This window comes from Eucalyptus grandis, chromosome 10 (genome assembly GCF_016545825.1).
Source record: "Eucalyptus grandis isolate ANBG69807.140 chromosome 10, ASM1654582v1, whole genome shotgun sequence".
Taxonomy (NCBI): domain Eukaryota; kingdom Viridiplantae; phylum Streptophyta; class Magnoliopsida; order Myrtales; family Myrtaceae; genus Eucalyptus; species Eucalyptus grandis.
Genome location: NC_052621.1, coordinates 20,175,920 through 20,185,527, shown reverse-complemented (window position 1 = coordinate 20,185,527; position 9,608 = coordinate 20,175,920). Strand labels below are relative to the sequence as shown.

The 9,608-nt window shown below is 40.5% G+C and overlaps 1 non-coding gene across 1 annotated transcript; it reads right to left on the bottom strand.

Annotated features, from left to right (window-relative positions):
• Positions 1-6,616: 6,616 nt before the first annotated feature.
• LOC104430645 lies at positions 6,617-8,191 on the bottom strand. Its single transcript, XR_005546776.1, has 2 exons — positions 7,821-8,191; positions 6,617-7,525 (listed from the first exon to the last, which is right to left on the bottom strand). It is a non-coding gene; the product is annotated as a peroxidase 5 (transcript).
• Between the last annotated feature and the right edge of the window lie 1,417 nt (positions 8,192-9,608).

Genomic DNA, 9,608 nt, shown 5'->3' with positions numbered 1-9,608 from the left:
ATCCAAAAAGCTCTAAAACCACTTGATAAGGCACAAGATCTAAATATCCAACAAGAAGATAGGAAAAAAATAAAATAGGAAACTATATAGAAGTTAGGGTTGAAGATGTGTTATTAAAAACAATTCTTTTATAGTCTCCCTTATAAAATCCCTAAAATAAAGGTGCATGGTTTAAAACACCCTTATTTCTTAATTTTAAAGTCAAAACTCAACAAATCTCCACATTGACTTCAAATCTCTAAAAGAGCATTATACCAAATACCACAAGATCTCTCTCCGTCACCAACACAAGTGACCACACAAGGCCATCCCAAAACAATGAAATCAAGGATGCACACCTCTAAGCCTATGTGAGTGTACTCAGTGTAGGAAACAAAGGATGAAATGCCACCAACTCCAACTAAGCAACTCAAATGGCAAAAACGCCAATTAAGTCCAAGCAATGCTTGAACTTGATCAAAAGAACTGCTTTGGTTAACATATCTATCAAATTATCTATCATTAATACTTTTTTCATCATAACCATACCCTTAGCAATCTCATCACATACAAAGTGATACTGTATGTCGATATGTTTTGTCCTCTCATGATACATCGTGTTCTTGGTTAACTAGATAGTACTTTGGTTATTGTAAAAGATAGCGGAGGTTACCTCCTACTCTACACCAAGTTTTGTAACTAAACACTTCAATTAGAGAGCTTTCCTATACTGCTTCCGCCATTACCATGTATTTTGCTTCAGTGGTAGACAAAACAACCGTGTCTTGCAAAGTTGCTCTCCAACCAATTGCGGAACCACCAAGCGTAAAAACATAACTTGTCAAAAATCTCCTTTTGTCAAGATTGCCTACATAGTTAGAATCAATGAAGCCATCGATCGAATGTCCTATATCACAACCTATATTAAAGACTAAACCCAAATTTGAGGTATTTTGGATGTACCGAAGAATCCATTTCACAGCTTGCTAGTGGGCTTTACTCGAATGTGCCATACACCTACTCATAACACTAGTAACCTATGAAATATTTGGACTAGTGTAAGCCATAACATACATGAGACTACCCACAACACTAGAATATGGAACTCGAGACATCTCATCTTCCTCTTCTTTAGTTTTAGGCAACAAAGAAACCAAAAGCCTAAAATGGGATGCCAAAGAAGTACTTATAGGTTTAGCATTCTTCATGCCAAAGCACTCAAGCATTTTCTCCATATACTTCTTCTGCGAGAGGTATAACTTCCCAACTTTTTTGTCTCTGCGAATTTCCATACCTAAAATTTTCTTGGCAACTCCATGATCTTTCATCTCAAATTTCCTGTTAAGTCGTCTCTTCAAAATTTGTATCTCTAATATGTTCTTCGTTACAATATGTTAGGGAAAACCCTTATGATGTTTTGAAGATGAAAAAATAAATCAAAAGCTACTAACGTGTTTAATGGTTGAGTAACATATTATGCAGATGATGGAACATGTAAAGGATATTGTAAAGTCTACTTTAGTTCAGACTAACGTTTAGATTGTAAAGTCTACTTCAGTTCAGATTTACGTCCAGATTATAAAGTTTATTTCAGTCTGAAGACACTCAGACACTACTTCAGTTTGAAGACTCTTAGACTTTACATCTAGAAGGAGACACAAATCCAAAACGTGACAAGGTCCAAAACGAGACACAAGTTCAAAATGTAGCATATTCAGAACAAACTATGTTCAGAACGAGACAACTTGACAGAACGTAACACAAGCCCCAAATATATAACAGCTAGTGATCTGGTTTGGATTCTATATCAAGATTGATTTGATTGACTCAATCTAATTGATTGATGATTGGATCTTGAAGACAATAACTTTTTATACGAAGAAGCTCTACTTATGGAAATCAAGATTTTGTTTGTCTGGGCGATTAGAATCAATTTGGGATTCTACTTCTATCACTCAATGGCTACTAAATCTTCTAGTCTAATGGATAGATTGGAAGACGATCCTCTAAGATACTATCCAATGGCTAGTTTGGAAGTGGATGGGTATTTAAGGATATCAAGGACTGATGAGCAAGTAAGAGACAGAGTGTAAAATTTATAATTCCAAAGTCTGAGCGAACTTTGAGCATACACTTGTCTCTCGTGAGCTTAAACGTTTGTGATCGTGAGATAAATACCAAAAGAGTGACTTAGTGAGATAGTGTGATCTACCTCTAAGCGTTTGCACTCAAAGTTGTAATCTTTTGTTGATTACATAGTGGAATCCAGCCAGAAGGCTGTTAGCGTGGGAGAGTGGATGTAGGCTTAATATAAACCGAACCACTATAAATTATGTGTTCTTATTCTCTTCCATAAACTCATTTACTTTGTTCGTAATTTTATTTAACTGCTAAAGTTTTTTATTTTTGAATAGTTTGAACTTGCTGAAAGTCTGTTGTTCTTAAGACTCTGTTTTAGAAACAAAATATTTCTATTGTTCTTTCGAAAAATTGTCTTCACACCTATTCACCCCTCTCTAGGTATTCGTACTAGCACTTTCACAATAAGCATGTCATCCACGTATAATAAATAAATAAATAAATAATAGAACCATCATGTAATCCCTTATAGTATACACAACTGTCATGTGCACTTTGCGAGTAGCCATGACTCAACATAAAATTATCAAATCTCTTGTATCATTGTTGCGGAGATTGCCTGAGACCATAAAAAAATGTTTCAACCTACAAACGTGATCTTTTTTACCCTTGTTGACGCCTTAATTTTAGGCCTATTTTATTTTATTAATTAAAATTTTAATTTATTTTGTCTTTTCGAGTAAGTAGATAATAAAAAAAGAAAACAACAAAAACAAATAAAAACATGAAAAGAAACAAAAAGAAAAGCATAAGCCAACAGCCACAAGGGTGGGCCTTCAAAGCCTAGCCCCTCCCTCTTTTCTTTTCCTTCGCAGGCCCGCGAGGCCCAGCCGCATGGCTCAGCCCGGCCCTTTCTCCTTGTCTTCTTCCTCCCCTGTCTTCTTCCTCAACCGGATAAGTAGCACGCGCCGGAGAAGAGGACGCGCGCGACGCCGGAGCAAAATGGAGGAACAGTAGCGCACGTGGAGCAAGGGGGCGGCTGGCGTCGGATAAGGACGTGCAGGGAGCAGCTGGCGTCGGATGGGACGTCGGTTCGGCCGGCGGAGGCTGCTCGGCGCACTGGGACCGGCGATCGAAGCTCCGTCGACCGGCTGCCCCCTCGCCTATAAAAGGGCACCACCTTCGTCGAAGAACGAAGCAGCGAGTTTCGAGATCTTCCCACTGAGAGACTTCGGGGGAGGAATCGAGGAGCGAGCGAGAGAGGAGGCAGGTCGTGAGCTTAAACGACCTCCCACCGAGACATCGGGGGAGGCCGTCGGCGAGCGAACCTGCAGAGAGAGAGGCGGATCACCGGCAGCCCTTGGACACCCCACTGAGAGACTTTAGGGGGGTCCGAAGACTCGCGGCCGCGGATCCAAGCTTCGCCGGAGGAGGAAGTAGGGGAGAGAGGAGGAAGCGCGAGCGGCGAGGCGAGCCGATGACGGCCCAGATCTGACCAGATCTGGGATTCGCTGTCGCCGACGCAGCCGCGTCTCCGCCACCGCTCCGACGCCGTTGCAGTAGTCGATTCGCCAAGGTTGCACTAGATCTGGAAATTGTAGGGACGCCGCCGCCAATCCGCCGCCCACACCTGCAGCCCTTTGATAGCCACCACCATCCGGACGCCATCGCCACGAATAGGTAGTGCTACCGCCACCGTCGCCGTTGCCGTCGCCATAGTTTCCCCTTCCGCAGTCCAACCCTCGTCACTACCGTCGCCGTCGTCGCCGTCGCCGTCCCCGCCGCCGCCGCCGCCGTTGCCGTCGCCATCGTCCCGGCTGTTGTACCTCGCGCCACGATTCGGAAACCCTAGGGTTCCCGATTTTCCGGGTCGCGACCCCGGGTTGTCGGGTCGGACCCGGATTGGGAACCGGGTAGGGATTCCGCAAATTGCGGGCGCGGCGGAAGACCGGGTCGTGATTTGGGTCGGCTCGGGTAGGGTTTCGCCGGGGGAGGGGGTTGTGGAGCCGGGTTGTCGGGCCGGGCCGGGCGTCCCCAAATGCCCAGCCACAGCGCCGTTTTAATAAATAAATAAAAAAAGACAAAAAAAATCCGAGTCGGGCCCGCAACGCGGGCCTGTCCGCGTTGGGTCGCCAACCCGGGTCGGACCCAACCCGCGGATCGACCCGGTCGGTTTTATTTTGTTATTTTAATATAAAATAATAAATATTTTATTTAAAAAAATCAAAAAGTGTTTTATTTTCAAAAAAATATTAAAAAATGTTTTAATTTCCAGAAAATCGAAAAATATTTAAAAAATGTCGAAAAATGTTTTATTTTCTAAAAATCGAGAAAAATCAAAAATAATTTATTTTCCAAAATATTTTGAAAAATATTAAAAAATATTTTATTTTCCCAAAAAAAAAAAAAAAAAATATGCCAAAAATCCAAAAAAGCCAAAAAGACTTGTGTTTTTCCAAAAAAATCCCAAAAAATCCCTTTTGCGTCCAAAAATTAGAAAATGACTCAAAATATGTTTTTCCTCCCAAAATGCATGGAAAATCTCTCAAACATCCAAAAAAAAGCCTTAGGGTTTAAACAAGATTAGGTACCGAAATGGCATTAGTGATTAATTAGTGTAATCAAGTCCCTGATCCTAATTTCTCTGGTTGCGCAGGAGTGAGTATTTCTCCCGATACTTCACTTGGGTTTCTAATCAACCCACCCCAAATCGATTAGTGGCGACTCCAATTTAAAAATTGATTTACAGGTTAAAAACTTGAACCATTAAGTCGTGAATTGGTGGACTCGGGAGAGTCCGGGCTTAATAAATTCAGCCGAGCCATTAGCCTCCTTAGGCGCCCGTACCCGATTGCGGGCGCCGAAAAAAAAAAAGAGGTCGCGACAACCCTCAACGATGAATCCCTCGAGTTGAAACATATAGATTGTCTCCTCGAGCTCACCATGCAGAAAAGCGGGCTTAACATTAAGTTGCCGAAGTTCTAGATCATAAGGACTACTAACATGAGCACACATGAATGGAACTATGTTTCACAATTGGAGAGAACACTTCATTGAAGTCGATCCCTTCTAGGGGTTTACATATTGGCTGGTTTCATTCATTGAGAACCTCCTATGAATCCTCCAATTGTGGTTAGGATATTATTGCTTCATTTATGTTAATTCACCTTTGTGATGAGGAAACATAGTTGTATTATTAATGTTGAGCCTCTAGTGTATAACTAGGGGAGAACGCTATGTGTATCTTACTATTATTAGTGATTAGTGGAAGTTTTTGGACAAACTTTTATTGTTGGCTTTGCCTTCTTGTCATTTTGCCTACTAGTTGTTGCCGGGGTCAAGTCGATTTTCGTCGGTTTAGTTTTGAGGGAAAAATTGATCCTAGATTGTGTTTGTCTTTAGTGAATTGTTGCCTGATTCTCCCCAACAGTTTCGACCAAAAAAAAAAAAAAAAAAAAAAACAGAAGTAGCAAGCTAAAAAAATTGAAATAAACCGCTATATATGTCCTTATAAACCTTTCAAGCAGTTGCAACCCTGCAATTCCTCCTAATCTCGCCTTAGCTCCAAGGGAGAGTATCTGTCAATCCACCTTCATCATTGGCACCACAAACTTAGTAGGCCATACTCCACCATTATTCACATTCTTCCTCATAATATTTGTCGTCAAAGGGCTATTAAAAAGCGTACAATAAGAAGTCAATAGGCCTCAATTGTTCTTCAAATTAGTGTAGTACTTGTTGTTGAGCCTTATTTGTGTTGGTTCCCCCTCTTTTGCCTAGGTTCAAAAAATATTTTCATGCTTTGCCCATTAAATTTTTCGAAAAACTCAAATGAAAAAAAAGAAAAAACTTATAAAAGTTCCAAATAAAAACTTTAATAATTCGATATTTAATAAACAGACTTTGCTAGCATAATAATTTTTGGGCTACTTTGAGAATAACAGTTTGTTGTGAGCCACAAATTCTTGACGTAGTGAATCTCATAACAATTTATAATTATCTATCATATAGTTTTTTATGATCCAAAATAGATGTTATTCTCACAGTAGAATAAAAACTATCACATAATCAATTTTTTTTTAATAAAAATTAACTTTCATGTAGTACGATTAAAGCCAAAACTAACAAAAGTCATTAAAAATTTGAATACACCCTATTATACTCATTCTTGATAAAAATAAAAATATATAGTCCATGCTGAGCTGATGCTTATTTTGAGGAACTCAAATGAAAAAAACTCATAAAAATTTCAAATAAAAATTTCAGTAGTTCGATGTTTAATACAAGTTAAGTTTCATGCAGTACAAGTAAAGCCAAACATCGTAGAAGTCATTGAAAATTTGAAATACAGCCTGTAAAACTCACTCGTGATGAATAAAAGAAAAAAGTCCATGCTTATCGGGATGATGCATAGAAAAGATAAAAAAAAAGAGCAATTAGTTGTTAGAGCATGAAACAAGCAATCATAGTGAAAGATCATGTCAAGACAACAGCTAGCTAACATAGGATTACTTAAAACCAGACAAGTATCCCTTTTATCTATTTCCTCAAGGTTTCTTAAACCAAATCAATGTAATTAAATCAGATGAATACACACTTGAAGTTGAGGACAACAAAATGATAATACACACTTGAAGCAGCAATGAAAGAAATGAAACAATGTCGGCTGAAAAGTCAAAGTTAAACCTAATGGTCCATATCTAGTTCACCACCGTGCATTTCCTCCTAATCTCACCCTCGTTCCCGGTGAGGATGTCGATCGATCCCATCTTCACCATTGCTGCTGCGAACTTGTTTGCCCATGCTCCGCCATTATTTGCATTGCTCCTCACGATGTTAGCCGTCGAAGGGCTGTTAAAAAGGGTCTGATCAGAAGTCAATAGGCCTCGGTGGTTCTTCAAATTAGTGTAGTACTTGTTGTCTAGCCTGTTCGGCGTGACCAAGTCCAATGGCACAGTGGGATCGCTAGCGCCTCCATTGTTCGGACACTTAGATTTCAGTTGACTAGCCAACTTGGTGTCCATTGAAGGGTCTTGGGTGTGAGTGGCATTGAAGGAGTACAAGCGGTTCGAGAAGGAGGAGCAATGCGAGACTCCAATCGAATGTGCACCGGATAGCGTCACCATCTCGTCCAGAGAGGGCCTTTTCTCGCAAAATTAGCTTCTAATTGTTGTGCATTGAAGAAGAAAGGAGGAAGATCCTGGGAGGGCTCGTCTTTGAGTGAGACCAGCCCATCGCGGCGACCTGCTGGGACTGCGTAGTTGATGCTGCCGAGTTTGTAGGCACTGTCGCGTGCTGCGAATGCAAGAATGTCAGCGCATGAGACCTTCTGCGGGCATAGAGACTCTAGCTCAGCCTTTGCCTCGTCAATGACTTCAAAACCTCGTAAGCTCGGGTTGTTCGCTGGATGTTCCTTCTCTGATGGGTTGCCTGGGGTCGAATCTAGCAAGATCGAAGCATCGCAACCCTATTATTGGATCAAAGAACAACAAAGCAATTATCAGGATAGCTGAAGTGCATCTGCATAAGAAATATAGATTATTTTGTGACCGGTCAGTTAGACAAAACTTAAAAAGTCCTGGACCAGTGATAGAATGTGAAATGTACTCCCCACACTCCCATCTCATCGATATCTTTTGTACTGACAAAAGATAGGCATACGCTTTTTGCTAAACAAAAAAGGGTTTTCTTTGCATTACTATTTTTCCGCAAACGAGATTATAACCACTACTTCTGAAATGTGTAAAGAAGTTCTTGCATACCCGAACAAAGCAATCATGGAAGTGCATTCTAATAAGCCCAGCACCGATGCCAGGGTTCTTGGCCACCGCTTTGTTCACAGCTTTCCGGACGACGGACTCTGCAGACGGGCAAATGGAGCGGTAGAATCCCACTTGGAGAGTTGCTGAACCCGAGTTCAGAAAGGTGATGAACGAGAACATGGCACAGAAGAAATAGGTTCTCATAGTTCTCATTCCCAAGAACGAACCGCAGGACAGAGGCTGACAAAAAATGGATACTAATATGCTGGAAAATCAGGAGCGCGAGAGAGAGGAAAGTTTACGAGATCAGTTGTGAGTGAGAGAGCTAGTAAGCAGATGACAACTGTATAGAGATAGAGAGAAGAAACCAAGTGATGGGGATGGGATGAAGAGAAGATGAAATGCTCAATGCGGCTTTATAGATGGGCACCGGAAAGTGACAATCACATTCCTTTTAATAAAATATCGAAGGTTGGCGCTGATTGATTCGCATAAGAAACCGCGTCGTGCAGCTGTGCTTGTGCAAGCATTAGACGTAAAAGGAGAAAAGAAGAAGGAGCGCGAGTTTGGACTTTGAACAGTTCTTCGTGCATGGAGATTTTCAAGAAAGGGAACGGCCGGATTGCGTTCTGACTTTCAAAGATGTCAACTTCGCCATGTAGACAAGGATTTATTGAGATGGCGTCACCTTCTCGGCAGTATTCTATATCTTCGTACTTTTATGGTACGTTGGTCAATCATGCTGGCTTCAATTCTTATCCAATCTTCTGAAAGTCGCACCGCACCGCGTATTGTCTATAAAATAAAATCTAATTATTATAAGGTGATTATGTACGTACACTGGTGTACAATGATAATTGCTGCTTTTTTTTCAGTGGAAAATTCACTTTTGCACCATGTTTATTACAATGCAAACATATTGCAATTTAGGTAATTATAATAGATCATGGAAATTTGAATGATATCCATTAGTTTGTATACGAATTGAAACGTCATCAAATCTTAATATTCTCCCAAGGCGTCGTCAGATTTAAGAGACATTCCAAAGGATATTGGTTTTGTTTATGAGGTTAGAGAAACCACGAAGTATTATGAGATTATTTTCACAGTAGAATAGAGCGAGAGAAGATTACTTTGAACAGTTCTTCGTGCACGGAGATATATTATATGTATTTAGACGGCCCAATTGCGTTCTGACTTTCAAAGATGTCGACTTCGCCATGTAGACAAGGATCGTAGAGACCTCGTCACCGTCTAAGCAGCATATCAATTCCGATATCTGTTGTGTGTTTGGAGTTTTGTATTGTATAAGGATTACGTATATGGACGTTGGTCAATCATGTTGGCTTCAGTTCTTACCTAATGTTTTGGAACTCACTCCGCACTGCGGCGTTACCATATGGTAACCATGTACATCCACGTGTGTACAAATGATTATTGCTGTTACTTTGTCAGCAAAATTTTTACTTTTGCACCGCAACTATTACAATACAAGTATTTTACGATCTGCGTATTGATATGGATTATAGAAATTTCAATGAATTCTATCGGTTTGTATGAATTGAAACATCATAATCTCTTGATGTTTTCCCAAGGTATCATCGAATTTAAGAGACGTCCATAAGTTTATTGATTTTCTTTATGAGGCGAGAGAAATCACGAGAGATGATAGGCTCATTTTCACCGTTTATTAGTGTTATGACTAGATCTATCACCTAGAGGGGGTGAATAGGCAATTGTGCGGAGATGAAAGAGTTTCAACAAATATTGCAGCTAGACAACTTTTGA